Source organism: Lathamus discolor, chromosome 4, assembly GCF_037157495.1.
Source record: "Lathamus discolor isolate bLatDis1 chromosome 4, bLatDis1.hap1, whole genome shotgun sequence".
Classification (NCBI taxonomy): Eukaryota; Metazoa; Chordata; class Aves; order Psittaciformes; family Psittacidae; genus Lathamus; species Lathamus discolor.
Genome location: NC_088887.1, coordinates 41,903,966 through 41,922,102, shown reverse-complemented (window position 1 = coordinate 41,922,102; position 18,137 = coordinate 41,903,966). Strand labels below are relative to the sequence as shown.

Genomic DNA, 18,137 nt, shown 5'->3' with positions numbered 1-18,137 from the left:
AGTGTTAAATCGCAAAATGGCATGATGAGATCTCACCAGGGAGATTTCAGAATCAGACTCTCCCTTTAGGTAAGACAGAAAAGACTACTACAAATTAGTCCATTCCAAAAGCATTCCAAAAGCATTCCAAGTCATAAATCTTTGATTTCATTTACAGATTTCCTTCTGGGACACATAGGCACCTCACAGTTGCAATGAATGAGGCAATCAATAGTTTTGGTTGCAATCAATGTATCTGGTTGGTCATAGTTTACTCAGTGTTTTAGCCAGTGAAGGAAAACAGATAGCATTTCTAGAACTCCTGTTTTCGAGGTTAAATGATAGAACAATGAGCATCCCTGTGAAATCCAAATCATTTACGCTCAAGCAAGCCAGGAAACTAAACCTTAGTGAACAGTTAGTTAACTGTCCACAGGTCACCTGAAAACCTGCCTGAGTTTTCACTTTCTTTTTATTTGGAAGAACCAGGAAGAGTTCTTAGCCTTGACCACAGGAAAACAAAAAACAGTCCAGATTAGTTGTGAATTTCAGGGATTAGCAAACAAGAATCACAGAACAGAGAAAATAACCCAAACAGCAGGGCAAAGTATGTAAAAATACCTACAGTGTGCTTAAAAATCTTAGTATTTTAATATTAGATGTACAGAAGTGATATGAGTTTAACTTAGTGTCATGAAAGAATTAGAACAAACACCTAAAAAGTTTGAAAACTTCACAGATCCCTCCTGAAAAGTTATTCAGCAGAAAACTTTATTATTACATTAATACATTCAGACGTTACTCATCTCTGACTATCCAACTTAATTCATAAACCTAACACAAATTACATGTACTCAAATATATCCGTAACAACAAGCTATTATAAATCAATCTGGGGGTTTACACTGTCATAAACTCATTTACTGTTTAAGCATTCTTTTTTTCATAGCTAGCAATGTAATTAACTGTTAAAAGAACCCCAGTTAAATACTGTTTAATTCAACTGCAATATAAATATTTCACTGCTTTTTAAGAATGCACTCCTGAAATAACCACCATAATACTTCCTGAATACTGGGAAAAAAAAAATAAAAATAATCCATCAATGTTTTTGTAGAGTATCTGTCTGCAATATAATCTTCTAGTAGCACCCTGTCATGCTGTACATAAAATCGGGTAACCAAGGACCTAGGATGCTCATGCTACATCACATGGGATCATCGCTACTCATGAACAAATAATCCGAACCATCATGTTTTTCTGGTTGCTTGACATTTACTGCAGTTTAATGAAAACTGAGATTATTTACAATTACATAACATGTTTACATAATTCTCAAATTCTACTATACACAGAAATATCTTGCCCTAAAATTTTAAGTGCACCATACACTTGCTGGGAAAACAAAACAAAAAAAACCCTTCAGAAAACCCCGTACAAAAAGCCCACTACAGTAAGAAAAAAAAAAAAACAAACTCATGGATTCAGACATAAGAAAGGTCTAAGCAAATCTACATGCTCAGGGGGAATGCATTTAAGAGTTTTCATTTTCTGAACAGACTAAATAGCCTGTACCATAAATAGTTTGATTTAAAAATGAGTGCAGCTTACATAAGCATGTGGCAATCATCTTAACCATTTTACTGTTGGCAATACAACTAACAGTGGCAAAAAAAGTATATAAACATGGTCAGTTCAGAATGCAGCATTTAGGAACTAATTCAAAATACCAGTAGAATTTACTACAAACTACTGCTAACAAGGCTTAAACTCAAATATTCTATGAACGAACAAGTGGATACAGTAGACCAATGATTATGCTCAAGAAAATTTATTCAGAATAGCCCCAAAGCAGGAATTCGCCACTGTCACAAGACTGTAATTTTTACACTGTACGTAAGTCCAGGCACATATGTATTTTCTGGAATCTATGTCATATCACATAATAAAAACATAAGAATAAGAGATAATAAAACATTAATGTCATAGCTAATTTTTTTCCCTCCTGAAGCAAAGTCTATAAATCAAAGAAAAATACTTAAACAGTCCCACCACAACTCGCTCTTCTTCTAGCATTCTAGGGACTTACAAAACCCTGACCTTTTGGACCTTTCCAAAATCCAGAAGACATTAAGAGAATTCTTCTGACAGAAAGATGGACTAAATAATGACATATGATGTAGATTTTAACAGGAATCAATGCAGGACAGAGACGGGCACAGGACAGGACAGAAAAGAACTGGGGGTTTGTTGTTTGGTTTTGTGGTTATTTTAAAACTGAATTCACAGAATAATAGAGACAAACTTGTTTTGATCCTTCTCTGCCAGTTCCCTAACACCACTTCCCCTTCATACACTTCTTGGAGAAATCAAGTGCACGATCAGCAATCACAAAGGGACTGCTTCAGTGAGTCTGGCAATAAAAACCCAACCACCAGAATAGAAAGCAGCATTTTCTCTTTAAGAAGATATGGATTCCCTAAAAGATGAGAGGAGTAGAATCATAGAATAGCTAGGGATGGAAAGGACCTTAAGATAATTCAGTTCCAATCCCCCTGCCATGGGCAGGGACACCTCACACTAAACCATCTCACCCAAGGATCTGTCCAACCTGGCCTTGAACACCATTAGGGATTCACAACTTCCCTGGGCAACCCATTCCAGTGCCTCATCACCCTTAAAGAACTTCCTCCTTATATCCTATCTAAACTTCCCCTGTTTAGGTTTGAACCCGTTACCCATTGTCTTATCACTACAGTCCCTAATGAAGAGTCCCTCCCCAGCATCTCTATAGGCGCCCTTCAGATACTGGAAGTCTGCTATGAGGTCTCCACACAGCCTTCTCTTCTCCAGGCTGAACAGACCCAACTTTCTCAGCCTATCTTCATACAGGAGGTGCTGCAGTCCCCTGAACATCCTCATAGCTCTCCACTGGACTTGTTCCAACAGTTCTATGTCCTTTTTATGTTGAGGACACCAGAACTGTACACCATACTCCAAGTGAGGTCTCATGACTGCAAGTAGGCTCTCTTCCCTCGTTTCTTCTGTTGTTTCTAGGAGGGGAATCCTCCATCACACTGAAGACATCTGTCCACTAACACTGTGTTCTGACCTCTCACTAACAGACATACGTGAGAACAAACTGCACCAGGACTTCTGGAAATGAAAAGCCTAGACTGAACTGTACAGATAAGAAATAACAAAAACATGCCCTGCTCACATCTTGGGTAATATATGCTCTTAGGAGACGTGTCATGCATTTTTGTTACAACTTTTACAGACAGTGGTCTCAGCTAGCAAAAAGCAGCTTTCCTGTTCCTCCAGAAATAGAAGTACTGTTTTGTCACAGTACCAGCAATGTCAGTGCTGCTGATACTAGTTCCTTGCTGAGTAACAACAGAAAGATCAGCGAAGACCCCTCCCTCAGTGTCCACGTTACTAAACACAGGTGTCATCCAGTTAACAGTACTAAAAGCATCAGGAGCTGTGGTATAAAGTTGCTGAGAGAAGTTTCTTTCTTGTCTCTGGAAAACTTTAAGCTGATTTTTAGACAAGCCACAAATTCATTTCCCTCTCACAGACCCTTTCCTCCTATATGAAGGAATTCTATTTCAATACTTCGGTGACTTTCTGACTTTTCTTCCCTTCACACCTTCCCCCCACCCTCTCTTTTTTCACCATAGCAGAAGATCATTTTTGAAGACAGACCAAAAGAGCTGATTTTACTTAGGTCTCACGCCTAAGGCTACCTTCAGCCTCATTAACCTCAACTCCCAAATCTGGAAAAGGACCGGCAGGCAGAACATTTGCTTGACTTGGAACTTTTAAAGTAACAGCAGCAGTTACTGTATCTCGAGAGAGGGCTTCAAAAGCAGAGGCAGATTTCATTTAAGAGGTGCTACATTCTGTCATTTATAAACTTAACTCCACTGCAACAGATAGAGTACTGAGTGCTTTCCCCTTCTATCCCCTCTTCCTTTAAACTGGATATTGTAAGAAAACAACAGTAAGATAATATGTTTGTTACAGAAAGTACTAATAAGCTCAAACCAACACAGAAGGAAGCTGGACGTGAGCTTATCCCACTATCAGTAGCTGCTACTAAAACCAGTACATACCAAAGGCTAACGTCTTCAGTACAGAAGCAAGAGTACAAAACTGCATACATCACCCTTAACAATTACTCAAAAAGCTCATAAGCTCACAACACATGAAACATTTCCAGACCAGCAGTGAGATCTGTTTTGAAATACCTGTATAAAACACTGATGCTCATGAAGGAACAGCAAGCAAGCTTTTATAACCACATTTTCACAATGCTGTCCTAACAGCAAGAAATGAAGCAGAGACCCAGACTAAAATAACTGCTACCCCATGCTGTCCATTTAAGACTTACTAATGAGTTGCAAAACCCATGCTAATCCACAAAAGCATTGACAAAAATATCTGTTTTTACATATAATGTCATTTAAGTGTTCTGAGTTCAGTTGCTTGGCAATTTCAAGATAACTAAAAACACATCTGCACAGTGCCAGATCATCCAGCAGCTGAAACTTGATTTGTACCAGAAAAGGACATATAGTGGCATTCAGTAAAGCTACCCCAAAAATAGTAAAGTTTCTGCCACCTCCAAGTCAGCAGCAGGAAGAAAGATAACATTTCATGTAGAAGTGCTTGCTAATAGAAACATATCCTATTAACATCTCTGGAGCAAACAGGAAGCAACACAGTAAATTGTACCAAGTTATTACTTCGCCTTATCTGGACATGTCATTTCTGATCTGCCATTAGCAAGATTACAGTGACAATTACTATTGCACCAAGACAATCTTAAGAATTTCCGTAAAGAAGGCAGATACACTTCAATAGCAATGCCCACGTAAGACTTAATGCCTGGCTTACTAAGTTTGCAAGCTGATCTTCAAAAACATCAACATGAAAGCCGATTTTTATATTGCTATTATAACTTGCACAATATCCAGGTAAAAAAGAAAAAAACACCTAACAAACAAAAAACCACAAGCAAAACCGTATCCACCCCTCTGCTTGCTCTGAACTATTACTGATCCCATGTTCAATACAAAAAAAAACAAAGAAAACAAATCCATATTTTTTTCAAGTGCTAGGAATAAAAGCCTACAGGTTGAGTTAAGCCAAAGTATACAAACTGACTACAGAACAAAAAGAAATAAAGAGTTATACCAATGCGACAAATGCTACGGCATACATAGAACAAAGCAAGCCAATTGCCAGCTATCTCAGGAAGTTATGACGTTTTAAACCAGTATGAATTGTTCAAACAGGTGAGACTTCAGGACAAGTTAACTTAGAGCATAACCAAGAAAAGTAAAACTGAAAGCTGCAATGAGATTAAAATACTAGTGCTGCTGTGGATCTCACTACCAAATCTAACAAGAAGCAGTCAGCAGCAAACACACTTTAGAAAAGTATCCAATTTATTTTCCTGCCACAACATCCAAGACACATAATATTAGATTTTTTTTTTTCCTAAAAGTATCCCTAGATCACCCATGGTATCACAGAAATTGATCCACTTTCCAAACTAACACACTTTAGTGGATACATAATTTCATCTGAAAGCAAGTGTTTCATTAAAGCATACTGCATGTAGAACACCACTGACTGAACTTGCTGAAAGGTGTTTTTAAGAAAACATTCTTAATTCTCCAACAGCAAGCCCACATGCAGGTAGGAAAACATCTATACTTGAGCTGTGACAGTCGGGTTACTAAAAACTAACTGTAGCAGAACAACAACCTTTATATCTTTCTATAGCTTTACTGTTTGCTTATGAAGCCACCCTGCTTATTATTACCCACTGAAAAGAGCAAAAGCGCAAGTAATTTTCCTTACTATAGAGCTAGGTTAGGACAAAACCTGAAGCATTTTAAAAGCATTGAAGATGTTTCAATTCAAATTCAAGCCACAAATAAAATAAAGCCCACCTGGAATTCAAGAACTAATGCTTCTTAAGAACACAAAGCTCTACATAACCCTAACAGAGACGACATTTTTCACTTTTAGACTATGGTGCTGGGCTGTCCATTATGAAACAGCACTTGAAGGGGGAGAAACATTTAACATAGTACTCAGCGGGGTGTAAGGATATTGAAACCTTAGTTTCACCCAACATTAAACAGAGACACACATAGGCTGGGACCTACCTAGTATAATTAAACTTCAAAAAGAAAAAGTAAAAAAAAAAAAAAAAAAAAAAAAAAAAAAAAAACCCCCAAACATTAAGAATTCACTGCCCATCTTGATCTGCATGATTTACTAGCAACAATGTAACTGTCTTCTTATTACACACTGAATTTTGCCAGACGCATTTCAGCTTCTCAGGTCAACAAAAAGGCTCCAGTGATGCTTTTTCTGATAGTTGTGCACGAGTCTAGTAGACCCTAATACCACAGTCCCATCTTTTAAGCACAGACCAACATGTCAGAAGTTGCTGACCAACTATCCACATTACACAGAATAAGACGCACTCAAATGGATACTCAGTATTACAAAACCATCTACACTAGTAAACTGGACTTTGTAAATTTGTCTCTTCAGCTTGAGAAAAAGATCAAAGTGTTACTACCATATTCACAATATGAAAGCCTTTCAAAGGACAACTTTGATACTTTAAGTATCAGTTAAGAACCTATTCTAGAAACCTTTTCAACCAACACCTTCAATATTTGCATACATAAGCCTAAACAAGTATTTCAAAACTCTCACCTTTCCATTTAGAAAGAATGTTTCACATATGCAAATTTGCACCATGATATCACTACACATTCAACCTCAACAAAATGATTCTTGGTCTTTCACAAGAACAAGACAGCTAATACCACCCTTCACACAGTATTTTAGTCTACTATGCCCATACAGAAATAATACTCTATAGACAGTTTACGCTATACAGGTAACTGAAGGATAGCCCCAACTCAGAAAACAAAAACAAGAACAAAAAAAGAGACAAATACCACCAGAAAAGTTTGGCAGGGATTTGAAAGTAATATCCTAATATCATTTTAGGCACTAGGCAGCAACAATTTCCAGTTTACTTTTCCGTTTCAGAAAAGACAGTAATAGGAACAGGAAAAAAATACTGCAAAACCACAAATCACAGTTATTTCTTCTACCTTGTAAATTAAAACACTTAGTCCAAAATGTGCCTATGAAAAAGTGTGAGGCTTTGTATAAACTGTTAGATTCACTCTCCATTTGTCACTTGCCTTATAAAGGTACCATGTAACAAAAATAACTCACTGCACATACATTTATGTGTGTACATAGGTACATTCTTACCAGGTGCTGCACCTACTTCAGCTTACAACAGTAGAAAGAGCAGCACCATACACTCCTAGAGCAGAATGTGTCGTACCAGAGTTGAGCTGGATGACTCAGCGTACACAATAGAGTTGGTATTACCGCAAAATTACTGGATTTGGTCATTTACTCAACATCTGGATCAGCACTAAAATAAAGGCTTCTACTTGCAGCATTAGTGATTTTACTGAAACATTGCAGCTCTACAAGTAAAGATCTGAACTATCTTTCCAATAGAAGAATTGGGCACTTGAAAAATAACTAAAAAAAAATCATCTTAAGTTTCATATTTACTACGTACTGCAGTACATAAAGAAACAGGTAAATCCGACCCTAACCAAGAATACTTTTGCAGGTTGTACTTTGAGGCTAGTTATGCCATTTAAAAATACATACAAAATGAATCATCACACAAGTCAGGAGGAAGCATATACAGTCCAGTGCAACCAAAACTTAACTTCATTTAAATAGTACATAATTTCCGAGAGGGTACAGAAAGAGACAAGCTATTACTGACTAACCTTAAGAATCATATTAATGTATTGTCTTGGACGACTTCAAAGAAATCCTTTACCATTAGGATTACTGTTTATCATTACTCCTCTGCAACTCCGCAGACAGACACCAGCACAGACATATCACCAGAGCTGGGTGGAAGAGAAGACACATTTTCACAACACCTATTCAACTTGTCTTGCCTTCCTTGAGATGACAGCTAATGAAAGCAAAAAGAAGCCTTGATGAGATTCAGGAAACAACAAGAAAGAATGGACACAGATCTCACCATACCCTCTTCACATTTATCTGCAATCATTTATAGTAAAGGTTATGACCCAAGGCAGACAAAAATTAAATATAAAAGTATAGTTTCATACTAAGCATCCATCACACTTATCCAACTCGCTGTACCTAAACCAAAAGTTTTATGATTAAAGAGAGGCTTAAGTGCTGATTTTGTTACTCTTTACTACTGTGTGTAAAAACTGACACATCAGTAATTTTATGGATGAACTGCGACAGTCTATACATACATTAATACAGGCTGTTACAGCATTCTTCAGATTGTTGCTATCAACTAACATCATTCACAAGACAGGACAAAGGGCAGGCTTTAACAAATGTTGTGAAATACTTTAAGAATCCTGTTTGTCTCTCACTACTAAGAGGAAATGAATGTAATATTTCTTCTTTTTACATGAAATATGTTAACTGAAAATATACTGGAAAAAGGACAAAAGAAAGTATTGCTCTTCTTCCAGATCTGGAAAAGAAAAGCTAACAGACCAGAGACTGACCTTTGACCATGAGGGCTCTAACTGTAAATTTTAAGAGTTCTTTTATGCAAAGCTCTCTGAAAACAGAACTTGTCTCTTCTGTTGTGGACCTGCTACAGAACATGAGCCTATATACAATTACTACTCAATTTTGTAACATGAACACCAGCACTAAAAATAACAGGCGCCTATCAATATATCAGCAGGATGGGCTGGCATGGAAGAGGGGGAAAGGAAACCTACTGCACGTCAAGCTGAAAAAATCCTAAAACGTACTTATAAAAGCAATCATAAAAGCACTATAAATAGCTATCTTTCAAGCTAATTTATCTAATATTTACTGTATTCATCCACTACAAAGATATCAATAGACTACTAATAGCATCTTCAAATTAGTTATCACGGAAACCTTCAAAGACAGTTTTACACATATTTACCTGAACATAGTGCCTTGCTTTCAAGTTTTTCCATGACCTTCCAGTGTGATATACTCAGGCCATCCCCTATTTTTGGTGATAGGGATTCTCTACCAAACTCCCAAATAGAGTTATTCTCAAGCCACCTAAGCAATTGCCTTTCCTCTCGTTTTCTCCTTGCTAAAGCAAGGGAATGAACAGCCAATATCACATTACAAGTCATATTTGAACAAGGGAAAACACACCAACCACACAGTCAAATGCTAGTACTGGAACAATATCAAGCCATAAAAGTAGCCTCCTTTCACCACATCCACCTATATTTAAAAAACAAACCAAAATAAGACCCAAACTATTCTTCCCAACAGCCAACACAAACAACGGATTAGATCTCAAATCTGATCTAAAGACAAGACTCTGGACAGAGTATAACTAAGGCCTTACTACCTTTGAGGGCCTTCTAACTCTAAGGCAGAAGCCAAGCCACATCAGCAGCATCATCATACCGCAGTTAACACGCCGAAGAGGCAGTGGCAGCTCTTTCACCTGTGAGTTTACTTGGTTTTTATGTCTTTGCTACACAGCAAGAGCAGCATCTGCGGCCCAGCACACACCACAGCCCCTGATAAGCAGACACCCGCACAGGATCCCTGGGCGGACACCCTTCCCGAAAGGCTTCGAAACACAAAGACCAAAGTTTTCCCTGCTCGCTGCGTGGGAGCGCGGCAGCAAAACAAGAGCCAGGATCAACACCAGCACCCTCCCATCACCACACCCCTGCCCCCGCCGACCCCGCGGGCACCCCCGGCCCACGCCAGCTCATTCTCCCCGCTCCAGCCCGTCTCCCCCCTAGCCCATCTCTCATCTCTCCGGGTGGGGTACGGCTCACCCCACTGCCGACTGGAGCTGGGGGACAGCGCGGAGGTATCACCCCCACCCATACACGCTCTGTTCCTGATGGGACACCCCCGGCAACGGGGCAGCCCTGCCCGCTCCCCAGATTCAGCCCCCCACACACCTCTCCCGCTGCTTTCCCATCCCCGGTCCCAGGGCCTTCCCCCTCACCGTGCTGCGCTGGGGGCTCGGCTCCGGCGGCGGCTGCATGCCCGCTCGCCCGCCCGGCCCCTCGGCTCTGCCCCGGGCCTCCGGGACGGCGAAGGCAGGGGAAGGCGGCGGTGGGGGGGTGTGGGGAGTGTGGTGGACGGCACGCGAGGAGGCGACCCGCGCGGACCCCCCCCACTCCTCCTGAGCGATAAGCCGGCGGGGGGGGGGGGGGGGGGGAAGAAACGGGAGAGGAGAACGGGGCCCCCCCGGTGAGGGCGGCTGTAGCGGGGCAGGGGGAAGGGGAAAGGGAAGGTGGGGAGGGGGATCTCCGTGTGGCACCTGATCTCTGAGAGGGGATGGGGGGGGAGGGAACGGGGGGAAGGGGGTCCTGGAGCGCGCCGCGCGGCCGGAAAGCGCTTCCGGGATCGCCGGGCTCCGCCGCACGCTCAGTGCGCGGCGCTGAGGCCGCCGGGCGCGCGCCGGGGGGAGGAGCCCGGCCTGCGCCGACCAGGCTCCGGCATGGCGCGGCTCGCGCGCGACGCCCAGCTACGTTCTCGCGAGACGTGGAGGGTGGGAGGGGTATGGGGCTTTGCAGGGGGTCGGGCTGTGGTGAGGGGCGCGTGGGGAGGTGTGCAGTGTCGTGGAGTCGCGTACATTCCTTCTGTCTGCTCCCGCGCCGGAAGGTTTTCCTAAGCGCGCTTAATAAAGGTTTCTTCGTAGTCGGCCTCAGGGAGGTGAGGGGTGGTTGCTGTGTGGAGGCGTTGGCGAGCGAGGAAGTAAGGCTCGGAGGCTGAGTGAGCACCCGGGGTCCGGGAGCGAGATGCAGCGAACGGGGGTTAGCACGCTTGTGAGGGCAGCCCCCTTGGCAGAAGCTGACTCCTGAGCGTGGTTAGGCTGTTATGGAAACTTGCGTGTGTTATCATCCGCGGTATGTTGTGCGGACACACTTTATTTGCCGCCTTACAATACTGAAAAAGCGGCCATGTGAAAGATGGGAGCAGGCTTTTTATGGCCTGTTGCGATAAGGCATGGGGTGATAGTTTTAAACTAAAGGAGGGGAGATTCAGGCTGGACATGAGGAAGAAATTGTTATAATGAAGGTGGTAAAATACTGTCGCAGGTTGCCTACTTTTTTTGCGTTCAATTATTTTTGTTTAGCTGGCATCTCTTATGTGGATTATTTTCTCTGCTTACTTAACCGGTGTTCTTCAGAACCATAGGAGCTCCACTGCACTGAAATTAATCAGAGCAGTTGCAGAGATCCTGTAACCATCTTCTGTCTCTGTGGTAGATAACAGGGAAATGAAGGGGTGATCTTGTATTGCCATTACTGAGTCTCCATGTCATCTTCCGTATGCAGAGGCCTTGGCTGCTGTGTCAGAGATTGCGTGAAGTTAATTAAGGAATTCCTGTATCCTAATCCCTATATCAGAAACAAGCCAAGCCTTTCCAGCATTTCTGGAGAGGCAAGATGCAAAACCAGAAGTAAACAGGATCTCAGTTCAATACTGTTATCTAACAGAGATTACAATTAATATCAAGATGCCAAAGAGCACATTCCCCAGCAAAGCCCCATAATTTCCAAGTATAAATGCATACTTTTAGACCCAATGGATAGTTCTAGTATCTCACTTTCTTAAAATATGAGAAACAGCCCTTTGTATGGCTTTTGAGCCTTATGCACGAGACATTCTGTGCCCTGGATTATGGCCCTGGCTTGTTCAGCATGTTTCATGTTATCCAGTTACTGTCTTAATTTATCCTAGCATTTGTTGGTTCCAAATATTTCAAATCAACGTCTGAGTCAAGGCTTTCCTCTACTGATTTTCACTGTCTCCCTGTAAACCCTCTGTACTGCAGCTCCAGCTTGTATTGGCTAACCAGCGCAGAGTCATGTCAGTGAGCTCCATGGATCCATTTCAGTTCATCAGCAGCCAGTCCTTTTTCTTGTTTCTTTTGTTTGGAAAGGATGCTTTTCCTCTGTAATCCTCTGCAATAGACTGTAATGGAAGACTGTCATCTAGCAATTGCTTCCTTTATCTGCACTCATTGCACTTTCAAAGCAGAGCACTGCAACAGAAATTGCAGGGACTTTGTAATTTTGTCTTGAAACTTCACAGTTAATCACAGCAGAGACAGTGCTCTGCTAAAGAATTTAGGAAGAAAATCCTATGGGTATTAGGTACCTTATAACCCCAGAAATCAAAGACTGCATGTGTTTTAACTTTGCTGAACACATCTCTGAAAGGAGTTCATTTTATTGCTGATCCAATTCTTCTGTCTTCTCTTATCCATATGACAACTAGAACAATTGATTTCACGGAAATAGTAGTATTAGAAAAGTATTTGATGTATTTTTAGCTGATTCTTTTGGGACTTAGCAGCTGGAAACAAGGAGAGCTGACACGGAATAATAAGGGCAGTTCTTGGACAGCTGTGTGGAAGCCAGTGTATCAGACAGTGCTCTAAAATACCTTTTTTCTGTATTTTAAAAAATGTAATATATGAATTGAAAAGCTCGATAGACTTCCATGCTTGCAGCTCAGACAGTAACTCAGAGTCAAGTGGAATTAACTGCTGACTCTGGTTCTGTAATAACTTCGTGATGAAAATGCCCCTGGCTTTTGTGTGATTTTTTTTTTTTTTTTTCTTTTTTAAATTTAATGCTCATGGCAGTTATTACTATCTGTCATTAAAAGGCCTCGGGTTGGGATTCAAATTTCATGCTACATTCATTTTAAGCAGAACAAAAATGTAGTTATTTCTACTCCCCTTTTTTCTTTATGAACAGCAATCTAAGAGACCCAAGTTTCCTGTTTTGGAAGAAAGCAATTTTCTTCATGTTTGTTCCTAAGAATTGCAGCCAGGAACTTACCTTGATAAAACGGCCCTCTGGTAGTCTGTATGTTTTCTGCCTGAATAGATCCTATACTGAGTTACTTCTATTTACAAATCAAAAGTGCAGTTTTTTAAAATGTAAGCACTGTAATCTAAGTCTTGAATCTAAAAAGTCAAACTGAGCTCTTTGTCCCTATTACACTGTGGTCAGTAATGTGTGTTTTGTGACTGAAATACATCTATTTGATGGTGCATAAAGTAGAACACAGTATGAATCCATTTGTCATAGTTTTAGTTACAAAAAGAAGTAACATTTTTTGGTCTTTGTGTACTTGAAGTAATTGATATAATTGTAATAAAGCCAGGAATGTGTGCCCAGAGTAAGGAGGTGCCATTTTTTTCTTAGCATTTTCCATGTGGAAGATAATTTTCTCTTGGGATGACTTCTAAACAGAGTAATCTGTAGGCCTGTGATAATACCCTGTGTTAGTGTCAAAATCCTGTGGACTGCTGTAGTAGTTCACTTGTGTACAAGAAGTTGCAGACTTAAGGGTCTAAGCAGGGTTATTTAAGTGGAAGCCTATAGAACCAGAGCTCACAGTGAAGGATATCCTTTGTATAACAATTTTAATTCTGCTTACAGAATTAAATAAGAACTTCTAGGCCTGATACATCAGTTTAAACTTCTCAAGCCATCTAGCTATTCCTTAATAATTCCTATACCGCTGATTTATAAGACCACCTCATTTCTCTGTCTTTCATTACATTGTAAGGCCTTTCCTCGCCTTAAGGCAAATTCTATGCCCTAAAAACGAATTTCTAGAGCACAGCTCATCTGCTAGATTCCAAATTCAGTCAAAACTTTTTGGTCCTGTGCATCAGCCTTTGTACTTTTGCGGTAAAGCTGTTTGACTCTACTGGGTATCCTAGTTATCTTTCCATTCCAAATTAGTGTCAGTGTGTGACTCTGAGAGAACAGTATGAAATGCTTACTGTTTTAACTGGGATCATAGATCAAGAACTTGAGATCAAAATGAAGATATCTTAGAATCATAGAATAGTTAGGGTTAGAAAGGACCTTAAGATCATCCAGTTGCAACCCCCCTACCATGGGCAGGGACACCTCACACTAAACCATGTCACCCAAGGCGCTGTCCAGCCTGGCCTTCAACTCTGCCAGGGGTGGAGCATTCACAACTTCCTTGGGCAACCCATTCCAGTGCCTCACCACCCTTACAGTAAAGAACTTCTCCTTATATCCAATCTAAACTTCCCCTGTTTAAGTTTTAACCCATTGCCCCTTGTCCTATCACTACAGTCCCTGACTAAGAGTCCCTCCCCAGCATCCCTGTAGGCCCCCTTCAGATACTGGAAGTCTGCTATGAGGTCTCCATGCAGCCTTCTCTTCTCCAGGCTGAACATCCCCAATTTTCTCAGCCTATCTTCATACAGGAGTTGCTCCAGCCCCCTGATCATCCTCATGGTTCTCCTCTGGACTTGTTCCAGCAGTTTCATATCCTTTTTATGTTGAGGACACTGGAACTGCACGCAATACTTCAGGTGAGGTCTCACAAAAGCACCTTTTTGTTTCTCATGTGCCTTAGCATGCCTTCCAGGAGAATCTGCCCCAAGATTTTGCCAGGCACAGAGGTGAGACTGACTGGTCTGTAATTCCCTGGGTCATCCATTTTCCCCTTCTTGAAAATGGGCATTATATTTCCTTATTTCCAGTCGTCAGGAGCTTCACCTGCCTGTCATAATTTTTCAATATGATGGACTTGCAGGTAAACACAGCAATACTGAAGTTGAGAAGTCAAACCTCTGAGAAAATGGAAAAGATTCCTAAGAGCATTCAAAAAATGTTATTTCTTAAGGTGGAATGTTTTCTGCCTTGTGAAGTGCAACTCCAAGCATCTGTTAGTTGTCACACCCTCTGAAGGGCTACTTAATGTAGTTTGGGGAGCCTCTTGGTATATGAATAAACGTGCATGTAGGGCCAGTGGTGGGAAGACATTGTCCCTTACTGTTATCTTTTCTGTTCTCCCTCTCAGACATAAAACACAATGATCACATCTGTATATACACTAGAATGTCCTCAAAGGTGTACCTTTATACCTCTCAAGTTCTGTGAGTTTGTCTAGCAAGTGAGGACAGAACTCTGCTGCTGTTTGGGGAATGGTCTGACACAGAGTACAACGCAGACACTGGGAAGAGCAATAGAGCTAATATGGGGCATGCATGTTTTAGTTGGCTTTCACTCTTCTAGAAGAAAAGCCATAGAGAAGTCCCGATTTTTCTCTTGCATTTTCCATAACTAGGTTTGCTGCTTTACACTTCTTTAAGCTGTGACTTGAAAGAACTAGATCCTACAGGCATGCAGGTTCTCCATAAGCATCCTTGAAAACTTAGGGAAAGTTTCAAGTACTCCTTCTGTCCTGGGTTCAGCAGTAGCAGTCATTTTTCTCCTTCTTAGTAGCTAGTGCAGTGCTATGTTTTTATTTTTTGGCCTGGGAAGAGAGCTGATAACACCGATATTTTCAGTTGCTGCTCAAATGTTTGGTCTGGCCAAGGACTTTCTGAGCCTCATGCTCTGCTAGGAAGGAGGGGAAGCCGGGAGGAAGCAGAGACAGGACACCTGAACCAAACTGACCAAAGAGGTATTCCATACCACAGCACGTCATGCCCAGGATGTAACTGGGAGTTACCCGGACGGGCGGGGACTGCAGGGTTGGAGGAGGTATCGGTTGGTGCTTGACTGGGGGGAGTGGGGCGAGTTATCAGTCAGCTGGTGCTGAGGTGTTGTATTCTTTCCTCTTGTTATTTCCTTTATTATTATTGGTGGTAGCAGTAGTGGCTTGTGTTATACCTTAGTTACTAAACTGTTCTTATCTCAACCCGTGAGAGTTGCATTCTTTTCGATTCTCCTCTCCATCCCTCCAGGAGCAGGGGGAGGGCAAGAAGCGGGGGAGTGAGTGAACGAGGTTTGTGGTTGGGTTTAAACCACGACACCTTCACAGTCATCTTCACTGCTGCAGCCCTGGTGTAGTCGTCAGTAGAGCTACTTGGTGCTGAAAGAGTGCTGAATCAAATCACTAGTAACATATAGAGTAAGTGTTGTGGCGTAAGTGTGAGTGAGTGGGATATGCAGTGTGAGGGAAGTGAAAAGACGTGCTTGCATGTATGCCTTTATGAGCATGCATATTTCTTGTTAGTGTTCAGAGGCTTTAATAATACAATTCAAAGAGTATTTGTAATAGGGTTTGTTTTCTACAGCAACATGAAGTCCATATTTATCTTTTGGGTAATAAGTATAATTGATTCCTTTCTGTGTATTTTTTTACAATTACTTCTGGTGCTCTGGTCAATTCCGGTTTCTAAATACCCGGAGTTTCCTTGTGATCACAGGAATTTAAATGAATGACGTCATTTGCTCCTTCTGTGCCAGTACTATTGTGTGGGACTACTGTATTCTATAAAATTAGCTGTCCTTTTTTATCTTAGGTGTGGCTGTACTTCCCCAGTGGACACAATGTCTATGGTGTAAGTCCACTTTGACATTTACAGCCTACATGTGTTATATACGTATGCCTACATTGGTATGTGATTTGTAAAATTGCTTTTTAAGGATTTTGGAAATCTTAGGGGTAAAAGACATACGTTTGTAAATTATGATGATAGAAAAATCACGTTTCTTAACTTTGGTTTGCAATATGTTGAAGATGAGAGTAACATTTTTTGCCACAGTTCCTATAATCAGATCTATCAGGGTGGTATTTCCAGTTCCCAGATATTTCACTGGGGTGTGACATTTGAAAGGGAGTTAGTAATTTTGAACTGTACTGACTGCTTGTCTAAAGTCATCATCACATACTGTCAGTGGCCCAGTTATCACTCAGTGCCAGCTTATCCTGTGAACAGGAATACGGGCAGATAGCAGATTACCACATCACATCAGATATGGTTGCTGGTAAGAGCAGACAGAATGATTGGGTTAGAGAAACCCCATCTGTAAAAATGAAATACCTGTTCTCAAGGGAATGCATAAAAGTTCTGTGCAGCATATAAAAAGCACTACTGTCTCAGGATCAAATATTTCTTAGATTCTTTCTTGCTTTCCTACTCATATCTGTTGGGCAAGAGGCATAAAGAGTGTTAAAGCTCTCTGGGTTTTTCCAGAGGGGAGAAGCAGTGTGTTTTGACTGGGATGCAAATACTTCCTTTTGATATCTTTGTTATATTCCTGGAAAGATACACAAGTATGATAGAAAATGATTTTCAAACCATGTTCTGTAATACTACAGGAAGTTGCAACCATTCTGCAGGATATTAATAAAAGCCAAATACTTACATGGGATCCTACTCATTAACCAGAATACAACAGATCTCGTTCTGTGGTGGTTTTGATTGTATTTTATAGCCTACTATGGAATGTTCAGTTTCAGCCATACTAAAATATTTAGGGGCAGCAAACAGCCTGTGACATCTGTGAATTTTGTAAAGGTCTAACGGTAATCTAAGGCCAGAGCAGAGCATGAGACATTATTAGTGGTTCTCAAGGACTGTGCACAATATGACTTTAGTGCTTGTAGTACTGTGTCCTGCAGACTATGGTACTGCAGGCTATTGTATGAAATCACAAGATTTTGCGGAGGTAGCTACAAATGTGTCTCATGTAGACCTGGGGCACATAGCTTCTAACTGTCAGAGTCATATCAGGTCATACGTAGTGTTTCAGTTGTTAGTAAACTTGTTTGCTGAGTTGCATTAGTTTCCAAGCGGGACTTCTTTCATCTCCAGGTAGCTGAAAAATATTGCCCCTTCCTTCTACCTGATGCCATGGTCAATAGTAGCAGCTGCTTCTAAAACTTCCAGTGTGGTTTACCATGGCTGAAGTGAAACGTGATGACAGCTGATGCAAAAAAAAAGTCTTCACTTCTCCTTATATTTGTCTCACTGCTGAAGTCTTTTTGCTAGCTGTTACATATTCCTTGATAATAATTTCAAAGTAGTCAAAGAATCAAGCCACACAACATCAAGTAGTTATGATTCTGGTTTGATCCACCTACCACTGTTTGTTTGGGAAAAGCTAGTAAAAGGATGTAGTATAAAGCATATGGAAACTGGAAACAAATACTGCTGTCACACAAAGAGTTCGCACACAAAGAGTTGCGGTCAATGGCTCAATGTCCAGCTGGAGACCGGTAACGAGTGGTGTCCCTCAGGGATAAGTGTTGGGACCGGTCTT

At 41.1% G+C, this 18,137-nt stretch overlaps 1 protein-coding gene across 5 annotated transcripts in view; it reads right to left on the bottom strand.

Moving 5' to 3' along the window:
• TAB3 (TGF-beta activated kinase 1 (MAP3K7) binding protein 3) overlaps positions 1-10,541 on the bottom strand; it is a 49,773-nt gene extending 39,232 nt beyond the window's left edge. For 3 of the 5 annotated variants that reach the window (XM_065677228.1, XM_065677232.1, XM_065677233.1), the window contains exon 1: positions 10,076-10,540. The gene's annotated coding sequence lies outside the window, so the exon portion shown is untranslated. Of the gene's footprint in view, positions 1-7,841; positions 8,036-10,075 lie in introns of all 5 variants that reach the window. The other 2 variants (XM_065677229.1, XM_065677230.1) reach the window with 2 other exon arrangements.
• Positions 10,542-18,137: the final 7,596 nt, after the last annotated feature.